The sequence below is a fragment of the Mus pahari genome, chromosome 16 (assembly GCF_900095145.1).
Source record: "Mus pahari chromosome 16, PAHARI_EIJ_v1.1, whole genome shotgun sequence".
NCBI classification, from domain to species: Eukaryota; Metazoa; Chordata; class Mammalia; order Rodentia; family Muridae; genus Mus; species Mus pahari.
The window spans coordinates 29,841,804-29,852,058 of record NC_034605.1 but is presented as its reverse complement, the minus strand read 5'-3'; positions in this window follow the sequence as shown (position 1 = coordinate 29,852,058).

Genomic DNA, 10,255 nt, shown 5'->3' with positions numbered 1-10,255 from the left:
AGAGAGAGAGAGAGAGAGAGAGAGAGAGAGAGAGAGAGAGAGAGAGAGAGAGAGAGATATGAAGGAAGAAGCAGGCAAATACAAAGAAAACCTTGTAGGAACACAAGAAAATGACCAAGAAAAGTAGCATCAGAAGCAACCAACCTCACTGTTTTTTTGTTTGTTTGTTTGATATTTTATTTGTTTACATTTCAAATGTTATCTCCTTTCCTAGTCTCCCCTCCAGAAATCCCCAATCATATCCCCCTCCCCGATTCCATGAATGTGTTCCACCACCCACCCATCCATTCCTGTCTCCCTCCCTGGCTTTCCCCTATGCTAGGGCATCAAGCCTTCACAGTACCAAGGGCCTCTCCTCCCACTGATGCCCAATAAGGCCATCCTCTGCTACATGTGTGGCAGGAGCCATGAGTTGCTTAATGTGTACTCTTTGGTTGGTGGTTTAATCCCTGGGAACTCTGGGAGGTCTGGTTGGTTGATATTGTTGTTCTTCCTATGGAGTTGCAAGCCCCTTCACCCCCTTCAGTCCTTTCTCTAACTCCTCCATTAGGGACCCAGTGCTCAGTCCCAACAGTTGACTATGATCATCTGCCTCTGTTTGGTCAGGCTCTGGCAGAGCCTCTCAGAAAACAGCTATATCAGGCTCCTGTCAGTAAATACTTCTTGGCGTCTACAATAGTGTCTGGGTTTGGTGTCTATATATGGGATGGGTCCCCAGGTCCGGCAGTCTCTGGAAGGCCTTTCCTTCAGTTGCTGCTCGACACTTTGTCTCCATATTTTCTCCTGTGTGGATTTGTTCCTTTCACTGTTTTCTTTGTTTTGTTATTATTATTATTATTCTTAGTAGTAGTAGTAGTATTTATTTATTTATTTATTTATTTATTGAGACAGGGTTTCTCTGAGTAGCCTTGGCTCTCCTTGAACTCACTCTGTAGACCAGGCTGTCCTCCAACTCAGAAATTCGCCTGCCTCTGCCTCCCAAGTGCTAGGATTAAAGGTGTGTGCCACCAAGCCCTGCCCCTTTTCTCTGTTCTTAACTTCAGACTCCACCCTATGGATTTGTGACATAATAAAGGCTTTATTTTAAGCCTGTTGAGCTGTTGGTCACTGCAAATTACACAGCACAAATTATAAACTTATAGAAAAATGGGTAGAATATGGCCAAAGAATCACTACTATGAAAAAAAAGACTACTGCTATTCTGGAATACTACATTCTGGAATATTAAGACTACTGCTATTCTGGAATACTACATTCTGGAATATTAAGCTCTAAAAGAAAAAGAAAAACCCTCCAGACATGCTTTTGTTGGAAACATAAACTGTGTGGTCATCATGTGAACACCATGTGGAGTTCCCTCAAAGAAACTGAGTTTTAAGTGTGGAGCCTTAATAGAATCCACAATCAAACTCTTGAGTACAGATCCAAAAGGAATTAAATTAATATATTAAAGAGACATCTGATCTCCTGTGGTCAGTGAAACACTATAACAGTCAAAAAATATAAACAACTTAAAGTTGTATTGGCTAATAATTGAGTTTTGAAAAGTGATATAAATGTTCAATGGAATACAATTTAGCCATAAAAATGAAATCACACCCTTTACAGCAGTCTGTGTAATTCATTATATTAAGTGAAATAAACCAAGAATTAAAAAAAGGAAAGCATGAATTTTCTTTAAAAATTTTAATTTACACATTTTCCATATGATAAATTTGTATCACATTCTCTTATATCCTGCAGACCCTCAAAGTTTGTGTTCTTGATCTTTTAATTAAATCTTAAAATCAAAAATGAACACACATACACACAGAGAGACACATGCATGCATGGACATGCACACAGACCTGAGAGAAAAATACAGAAATGGAGTTGTTTGTTTTTTTCTGTTTGTCAACCACTCCTAAACATGAGCTCTACTCTGAAATAAAGCTGATAAACCTAATGATACTCTGTAAGAGAAAAACCAATCTCCCACCTCCTAGCAATTATCAATAGCTAATAGCTTCTGACATATAGGATATATAGGGACCACAAGTCAAAGCTCAGATCAATAGGATAAGAAGACTGGTCAGGACAGAGGCAAGGGTGGTCAGCCAAGGAGACCAATTGAAGAGGGATTCATACCAACCTCGAGACTGTTCTTTTTCTTTATTTTGCTTTATTTTATTTGTTGAAGAGTCTTCCTGCTGGAAAAACAGCAAGTCTAGGCCTTTTCTGCCCTACAAGACTACATCTGCCAGAGAGGATAAGAAAACCTGTAGGGCCATGATGGAGTTTTTTGTATCCTGTATATAATAGATATTGTCATTGGTAAGTCCTTATAATAATTTTCATCTTGGAGTATTAGGGCTAAGGCCTTTACACTGGTAGCTACAGCCAGCCCTATATCAGGAGAGAACCTAGTAACATAGCAGAAATGATCACTTTTTAAGCCCATCATTTGGAGGTGCTAGCTGGTTGAAGACATCCTCTCCAGAGTAATAAGTCACTCTAGGTACAAGCCATACTAGAACATAAAGAATCCTCAGGTGTATTTATAACCAGGCCATAAATGCATGGAGGAAGCCCCTATGTACAAGTCTACCAAGCACTGTCTGGGGACAGCACATATCCTGCAACAGTAGGGGTCACAGTGAAGTTGAAGAGGTGGGAATAGGCTGTGGGTACCATAATTTCAATGTAGAGGCCCTGTTCAGCAAACAGTAGTTCTGTTTTCAGTCCAGGGCGAGGGGAGTTAAGAACCAGCAGTCCAGTCAGTCTTGACAGTCACTGTGAACTTGACTCGTTACTTCGCCCCCTAGGGTGACAAGGGGCTATTGGCTGGTGCAGCAAAGCATAAGCAGCAAGCGAGCAGGATCAGGAGCACTGCAGTAGCAGTTCTAGTGCATCAACAGGGTGTGGGGTGACCTCTCAATGTTTTAGTGCCAGTGCACCTGGACGTCTCCTCTGCTGGAACCTCAGCTACTGGAATGTCTCTCTCCTGTCCACGTCCACATCTCATCCACCTTAACGCCGTAGGTGTGGTCAGGATCATGGTGTGAGGTCCTCTCTAGGGAGCTTCTAGAGTCCTGTGGCTATGTTTCTTAATCTAGATTTTGTCATCTGGTTCAAAGCAGTGGCGGTTAAGGGGTGGGGGGAGCAGACTCATAAACCTGGTGGATGGCAGGTCAGAGTTATTTCTGGACCCTAGGGAGGACTTTTAAGGATTTTAGAAACTTACATTGGTCATATTTAGCTAAGATATCAGATCGGAGGTTAGGCACCATGGAAGAGGGCCTCCTATATAAGATCTCAAAGGGGGTGAGACCTAAAATATAGGTAGTGTTCCTAAGCCTAAATAAGGCATAAGGTAGGAAGGACACCCAGTCACCACCAGTTTTCAGGGCTAATTTGGTCAAGGCCTCTTTCATGATTCGATTTATCTTCTCTACTTGCCCTGAACTGTACGTACAATGTAATTTCTAATTGGTCTCCAGAACCTGTGTTAGAGATTGAGTTACCTGAGAGATGAATGCTGGTCCCCATGATAACGTACTCACGGATAAGTGGACATTACCTGCGCTACAATCCACAGACCCAGAGAGGCTAAGTAACAAAAAGGACTAATAGATGGGTATGCATGGATCTCCCTGGGAAAGCAAATGAAATCTACTTTTCAAGTAGACTAGGGATGGCTGGGTATGGGAATATGAGGGATGTCACTAGTCTTATTCTATACTTTGATATGCCATGTTTGGTTGATATCCCTAGGAGGTCTGCCCTTCTCTGAAGGGAAAGGAGGAGTCATGAATTTGGGGGAAGTCGGGAGGTAGGGGGTAAGGACTGTGAGGACAAGAGGGAGGAGAGACAATATGTGAAAGAAGAATAAGTGAAACATAACTAAAAATATTTTAACTATAAAAAACCTTTAAGATGTAGAAAAATTAGATTTACAAAACATAATTTTTAATTATATGAACATGTGTATCTGTCAGAACCCCTGGAGGTTTGTGTGCCACCCAAATTGGCTCGTGGGAACTAAACGAGAGTCCTCTGCAACAGCATTTTCTGTTCTTAACCACTACATCATTTTTCTAACCCTAAAGCAGGATCTTACTCATAAATTTAATAACGATTCAATAAAATTGAGTACAATAATGATTAGATGCTAGTGAGAACAGGAGAAAGAAATTTTAAAAATCCAGAAGAAATTACATTGAATATTCTAACCCTAAAAAATGAGAAATGACTTTGGAATAAATATGCCTAACAGATTTAAATATTATTCAGTATATTTAAGTATTGGATATAACATGTTACCCTCATAACTTGTTACTTAGTATATATATTTTAATATCTTGAGACTCTTAAAATTGTCACTAAGGTCAGAATCACTCTATGAATTACAAACCCTCATATTTTATTTTAGCCTTCTAATCTTGGAAATAAATGACAGACTGAATAAAGCACCACTAATCATTGTTCTCAATGTTCATCCAGACTTTTGTCAAGTTTTTGGTACTTTCTATGGAGCTTGAAATACTGTAATATTAATGGATTAGTCTGTAGTTCAGTGGCTTCTGTAATGCAAAAAGAAGTTAGGATACCTGCCATGAAATCCAACGCAGACGTTGATACATGCTCTGGGAAGGATGAATTGAAAATTGAATAAGGATAAGAGAAAATAAAATCTCCTAGACCCAGAACAAATGGAAACTGATTTAATTTACTGAAAAGAGTGTACCTCTTGGTGTCAGGATGCAAAGAACACATTTCTTGCTGACTACCAGGAAAGGACAAAGTTGAGTTAAAAGAATACGTGAGGATTGGGTATCTGAATTAATATAGTACAGTTCTGGTAAATTCTCTTCTTTACATAAAATGTTATGCAACATTTCTGGGAATCATGATTTTCTTCCCCACAGTAAAATTCTGTTGAAACATGGCTTTCTCTTTGTGTCTTAAAAAAAAGATTAAATTATGTTCTGTCTTATAGAAACATAACCATTAACTTTGATGATGATGTTTGAAACACATAACCATTTTGTCTGTTTTGGTTTTTCTAATTACTATTGATACGCCCTAAATATACTGTATTCCAGAATCTGAGATTAGAATCTCTTGCAAGCTAAGAAATGGAGCTGGTCATAAAGTAGAGGCAGACTTCTTCCTATGACAAAACCAATCCCATCCAACACTATAACAGCTGGATTGTGTCAAAGTAATCAGAGTGCAAAACATAACAAAACAAAAACAAAAACAGCCATGTAAGTCAAAATTCAGTGTGTGTGTTAACGAACCACAAGGTAAATAGAAATAAAAGCATAGCACCTAAAATTTCTGGTAATGTGAACATTTCATCTCTCCTAGTGGGGGACTTTCTCCAGGAAACTGAAGACAACTAAACACAGCATAGACTAGATTTCAAATCCAGCTTCATGTGAGTACCCTAGCTTCAGAGAGTACAGGGCAGCCATTTGGAATGCAGGTGTGTTTATATTTGTAGGCCATCTCCACGCTTGTGGGAGTGTGATGTCCCCTAGGGAAGGGCTAGTTCCATATAACCATCTTAGGGTAGAAAATGAGAGAACCCTGAAGTGGTAAATGTTAGGATCTTGTCTTCCCATAGTTAGACTCAGAAGAAAAGGGCCAGCAGCCATAGCTACTCTGTGCTTTGTTCTTCTTATTTCCCAGCTTCCTTTAACATTGTATTGTAACACTTTAGTGTAAACTTTGATCAGGGACATTAAGAAATTTGTTACAGCTGACACTTGGGCCAAAGCAGTTTCAGGTGAAACAGTTAACAAGAGCACAAGGGACGACTGCTGGAAGAGTTTGTTTCTAAGAGTCCAAAGTGAAGTGACTTGGCAGATTAAGGGACAATTTAACAACTCACTAGGAGTGGGGACATTGAGCATTTATAACAATTCCTTCCCAAGATGTTATGGTAGAAGTAAGGGCTTCTAAAATGTGAATACTGAAAGCTTGTTTAATTGACATTTAGGCCTTATGAGAAGAATTTACTAAAAACTGTAGCTGACAAAAGATAATTAACCAAAGTCATATGTCCATATATGAAGATTACTCTGTTCCATTTGAACTTAGAGAACTAGAAGCAGCATATCATCTTCAAGATATTGAAGTATTACTATAGTGGGATGTCCAACCTGAGTCACATATGATTAAGAAAAGTGGTTGACAAAGTTCACTTTTTCTGAAGGGCCAAAAGTCCATATCTGGCAGTTTTCTTTTTGCCGACTGAATGCCAAAGTGATACTCAACATCACACAAGATGAGAGAGTAGTCTTGCTGTCTCTGTTTCTCTCTCTCTCTCTCTCTCTCTCTCTCTCTCTCTCTCTCTCTCTCTCTCTCTCTGCGTGTATGTTGATTTCTCAATTTATAAAGACATTACTACCAGTCAATCATGCTTGTTCCACCCTGTTGACTTTATTCATTTCTCATGACATCCCAAAGTCTCTACCTCCAACTGTCATAATTAATTAAGTTTCCACTCTTTTAATGCTGGCCATGAGGGATTACATATCGACAAAAGAACCACTGGGGAACAAATTAAACTCATACAGAAATGATAACATTCAGTTAAAATTTAAAAGGAAAGCATGCTCAGAACATACTTGGACAAGTTGAGACAGTATAGTAATATTAAGACAAGTATTGCATGTGAACATAAGGGAAGAGTTAATCAAAGCAAGATGATGAACCAGTGGAGGCTAGAATAAAAATCTCAAAAATATCAGTAATGCTCCTCAGAGGATTATCTTAGCCACAGAAACCTCAATTAAGATGAATCTCAGGCTGGTAACATTTACATTATTATTCTTGTTGTAAAATTAACTTTACCTGGACATCGCAAACTGGTTCAATTATTAAGAACTCTGTTCACCTATTTCCTTTAGATCCAAATATATGTTTCAGGAAACACTTTGATTCTGTATTATTGCCTCATACTCAGTTCTCTTTATCTTCAGTGACACAGCTTGGCAGGTTACAGGACTGACATCACAGCTGACCATCAGCGTGAACTTTGAGGGCTCATGACAACCTTGTCTTAGAAGAACTTGGTAGGAGTGAGGACTCAAGTAAGAATGAGATTACCAATGTATAGAATAGCTGGCATCATGAAGTTAAAGAGTGGATGGAAGGCTGAACCAAGCTAAAGTACAAGTTGGAGAAAAAGAAAAGGGATTTCTTTTGCTTTTAAATTTTTATTTGCTTTACATTGTGGTCACAGCCTCCCCTCCTGACTCCCTTCCCACAGTCCTTCCCACTCCCATTTCCCTTCTCCTCTGAGACAGTGAGCCTCCTCTGTATCCTTGTACTCTGGCACATCAAGTCTCTGCAGGGCTAGATGCTTCTTTTCCTACTGAAGCCAGACAAGACAGCCGAATTAGGGGAACTGATACCACAGACACACAATGGCTTTAGGAATAGGCCTCACTCCAGTTCTTCAGGACCCAAATGAAGACCAAGCTGCACATCTGCTACATATGTTCAGGGGGACGTAGGTCCAGCCTGTGTATGCTCTTTGGTTGTTGGATCAGTGTCCGAGGGTCCCTAAGGGTCCAAGTGATTTGAGTTATGTTGGTCTTGTCCTGGAGTCCCTATCCCCTTCAGGGTCTTCAATCCTTCCCCCAACTCTTCTATAAGAGTCCCCAAGCTTCGTCCAATATTAGGCTGCCTGCATCCCACCATGGAGACAGACTCCTACCCATCTAGAACTGTAAGCACCAAATAACCTTTTTTTTTCTATAAGTTGCCTTATTCATTGTGTTTCATCACATAAACTTAAATTTTGACTTTTTGTGGTATTATGCTGTACATTTGACAGCTGCTAGATTATTGTAAATCCATTCCCATGATAAATCAGAATAATTAGCTTCAAAACATAAAAGGCTCTTTATTCAAATAGGACTTAAATCACAAAACAGTACTACTGAAAATAAGTGTCTTAAAGATTTGGCTTATAAAATGCTTCAAAATGTTTCTTATAAATTCTGTGGAAGGAAAAGCCCACAGAAAGGTGTTTCCTAAATATTTGTATGCGCCAGCACAGAATTCTGCAGATCACCTCTACTAACTATTCACTGCCATCCACGACTTAGAAACCTGAGCCATAGAGTCTCAGGCATCCCAAGGAAGAGAAAAGGTGAGGCAGTTCAGACTGCCTCAACATGAAGTCATGCTATTGACCACTTTCGAGACTGTAACAAACTTTGAATGCACAGGTAAATTCAATAAGGAAATAGATGGCTTATTAAAATACATGAACACTTAGATGAGATACAAAGACAGTCTACCCTAGACAAGGAATACTGATTTACGTTTACACTGTTTGCTTTTCTTTTACATATGACTATGGAGAATTTTGCACATATTAACTACCTTAGAGCTGTGGGTAATGGCTTATGCAGGTAATTTCAGCACAGAAGGAGATGATGCAGGAGTATTGTCACAAGTCTGAGGCTAGCCTGGGATATATGATGAGTTCCAGGACAGTTTGAACTACATACAGTGATCCTGTCTCTATAAAAAAGAATTAAAATGAAATCACTTTGCAAAAATGTAATGTATCTGTAAGAAACTAGCAAGATAAATGTGTGTGTGTGTGTGTGTGTTTGTGTGTGTGCACGCGCGCATACAAAACTATTGGTGTATATACGTGAGTATATTTACACATATACTGATCAGGCATCTATATATTTACTAAAGTATAAAAACATGATGAGACAATTTGGTTCCGTTAGCCTTGTCTTCAAACCCGGGAAAGCAGTTTTACACAATGATCTCATCCCTGCTCTTCGGTCTGAGTCATCAACCCCCATCTGTAGTGGATAGCTCTTACACTTTATTTTTAGTCTGCCTAACTTCTGATTTTCAAATCTCTTATTCAGCTGTCTAACACCTCTAGTTGGAAGTCTAATTTGACATAATAAGCTTGACTTCTAAAATGGATATCCAGACTTCAACCTCGCCACCCTAAACTACTTAATCCCAGCATCTCCCATGACTAAATGAATGCTACCACCATTCCTTTCACAGTCCAGGCTTCCATAGGCCCCTAACATTGTTGACCGATTCTTTTTTTTTTTTCACAATTTATATATCATATTTTGGCTAATATCACTTGTCCTATATACTAAAATTACCGATAATGCTAACATTTTCTTCCATCTCCACTATCATGCTCACTCCTGGTGTGCCTATCAATAATTCTGAGGAGCATTGAATCACCTTTCCACTTGTTTTCTCAAGTGTTAGCCTTCAAGGTTGTGCTATCCCTGGAATTAGAAAGCTGTGTTAGTTAATATTCTCTTTGCTCCAACCAAATACAAGACAAAAAAGCACGTAAGGGGATGAGAACAGCTGGTTCCACACAGGTGCTGGTGATGGGTAGTGTATCAAAGTGTCAGTTTTCAAGGATGTGAAGGCATGGGCTGAACACCTACTGGCATATGAAAAAGGCTATATATTCAATGTCTTTACTATCTTCTACCCGGCAAGTTTTCTATTTTTATAGAAAATAGTTTTATGTGTCCATAAATAATACAATTATCAGTCATAAAGTTTTTTTTTAATCAATTAGCTAAGTGCTTTTAAGATGACACAGTTTATCTTTTCTTATACTCCATTAGTCCTACCAATATCCCTCAAGAACAGGTAAGGTCAAGATGTGTGGACAAACTGTCCATTGTTAGATACTCCATCAGACTTCTTATTTCATGTGCATTGCTATTAACACTATGTCCTGTTTATTTACATGTATCAGTGGTTTCTGCTGTTCTCTACTTTTCCATGCTACTTTTTCATGCAGGGGTAGACAGGAGAATGGTTGAGAACAGAAAAGAAAGGGGGGCCTGGGGGGGGGGCTGGGGAAGAAGGGGAAGGGAAAAGTGGCTCAATGTCCGGCCAGAGTTCCTGTGCTCTGGACAGGCTGACACAGGCATGGGGTGAGGGGCTCCTGGATGCTTTCCACTCAGCCCCGGGTGAGCATAGCCTCTGACCCACTTGGCTGGGGGTGGAGAAGGTGCAGCCCTCCCGACCTGGGGGCCCCAGGGCCACTCTCTGTAACCCTGGGGTTATAGGAGAGAGGGATGAGGGAAGAGGTTCCCAACACTGACCAGTGTGCGCAGCGGATCTTGGTGGAGCAGAAACTCTCTATAGTTTAAGAGCTTTATTATAGAAATGCAAGGAGAAAGAGAGAAGATGAGAGAGAGAGAGAGAGAGAGAGAGAGAGAGAGAGAGAGAGAGAGAG